Source organism: Lolium rigidum, chromosome 3 (genome assembly GCF_022539505.1).
Source record: "Lolium rigidum isolate FL_2022 chromosome 3, APGP_CSIRO_Lrig_0.1, whole genome shotgun sequence".
NCBI classification, from domain to species: Eukaryota; Viridiplantae; Streptophyta; class Magnoliopsida; order Poales; family Poaceae; genus Lolium; species Lolium rigidum.
The window spans coordinates 8,895,043-8,897,228 of record NC_061510.1 but is presented as its reverse complement, the minus strand read 5'-3'; positions in this window follow the sequence as shown (position 1 = coordinate 8,897,228).

Genomic DNA, 2,186 nt, shown 5'->3' with positions numbered 1-2,186 from the left:
AGAGGAAACGAAGTGGGGCCACGGGGCGCCGCCACAGTAGGGCGGCGCGGCCTGCAAGGGGCCCGCGCGGCCCTATTGTGTGGGCCCCTCGTGACCCTCCCGACTCTGCCCTTCCGCCTACTTAAGGTCTTCGTCGCGAAACCCCCAGTACCGAGAGCCACGATACGGAAAACCTTCCAGAGACGCCGCCGCCGCCAATCCCATCTCGGGGATTCAGGAGATCGCCTCCGGCACCCTCGCCGGAGAGGGGAATCATCTCCCGGAGGTCTCTTCATCGCCATGATCGCCTCCGGATTGATGTGTGAGTAGTTCACCCCTGGACTATGGGTCCATAGCAGTAGCTAGATGGTTGTCTTCTCCTCATTGTGCTATCATGTTAGATCTTGTGAGCTGCCTATCATGATCAAGATCATCTATTTGTAATTCTACATGTTGTGTTTGTTGGGATCCGATGAATATTGAATACTATGTCAAGTTGATTATCAATCTATCATATATGTTATTTATGTTCTTGCATGCTCTCCGTTGCTAGTAGAGGCTCTGGCCAAGTTGATACTTGTGACTCCAAGAAGGAGTATTTATGCTCGATAGTGGGTTCATGCCTCCATTAAATCTGGGACAGTTGCATAAAGTTCTAAGGTTGTGGATGTGCTGTTGCTACTAGGGATAAAACATCGATGCTTTGTCTAAGGATATTTGTGTTGATTACATTATGCACCATACTTAATGCAATTGTCTGTTGTTTACAACTTAATACCGGAGGGGGTTCGGATGATAACCTGAAAGTGGACTTTTTAGGCATAGATGCATGCCTGGATAGCGGTCTATGTACTTTGTCGTAATGCCCCGATTAAATCTCATAGTACTCATCATGATATATGTATGTGCATTGTTATGCCTTCTTTATTTGTCAATTGCCCAACTATAATTTGTTCACCCAACATCTGCTATCTTATGGGAGAGACACCGCTAGTGAACTGTGGACCCCGGTCCTATTCTTTACATCTGAAATACAATCTACTGCAATTGTTCTTTACTGTTCTTCGCAAACAACCATCATCTTCCACACTATACATCTAATCCTTTGTTTACAGCAAGCCGGTGAGATTGACAACCTCACTGTTACGTTGGGGCAAAGTTATGTGATTGTGTTGTGCAGGCTCCACGTTGGCGCCAGAATCCCTGGTGTTGCGCCGCACTACACTCCGCCACCATCAACCTTCAACGTGCTTCTTGACTCCTACTGGTTCGATAAACCTTGGTTTCTTACTGAGGGAAACTTGCTGCTGTGCGCATCACACCTTCCTCTTGGGGTTCCCAACGGACGTGTCAACGCCCCGCGGCCTCCTCGGTTCCCGACACAAGGGGTGGAGGCGGGGCTCTCCCGTCGGCGCGGGTGGAGGTGGGCCCTCCGGGCACTGCGTGGTGGAGATGGGGACCTCCCAGCGGCGCGGGGTGGAGGCAGGGCTCTCACGGCGGCGCGGAGTGGAGGCGGAGCCATCCCGGCGGCGCGTGGTGAAGGTGCTCGTCCGTCCGAAGGGTGGGCGAGGTGGTGCCCCGTTCTAACTTCCGAGGGAATGCTTCTCGTGCATCCAAAACCTTAACCCAAACCTATGCCATCGTTGTCCACAATAACTACCTACTATGTGGTATTTTTCGCGCCATTCCAAGTAAATACTTCATGTGCTACCTTTAAACAATTCAAAAGTTATCATCCCTTATTTGTGTCAATGTTTTATAGCTCATGAGGAAGTATGTGGTGTTTATCTTTCAATCTTGTTGGGCAGCTTTCACTAATGGACTAGTGGCTTCATCCACTTATCCAATAATTTTGCAAAGAGAGCTGGCAACGGGGTTCCCAGCCCCAATTAATTAACTTTCATTAATAATTCTCTTCACATGTTTTGCCCCTGATTCATCGGTAAGCAACTTAATTTTGCAATAGACACTCCTCCGTGGTATGTGAAATGTTGGAAGGCACCCGAGGATTCGGTTACCATGGCCTGTGAAAGCAAAGGTTGGGAGGAGTGTCATCCTTAAATAAACTAAAGTACATGTGTAAACAAAAGAGAATAGGGATGATCTACCTTGCTGGTAGAGATAACGTCCTTCATGGGAGCCGCTCTTTGGAAGTCTGTTTGGCAAGGGGGTTAGAGTACCCACTACCATTCGTTGACAACAACAAA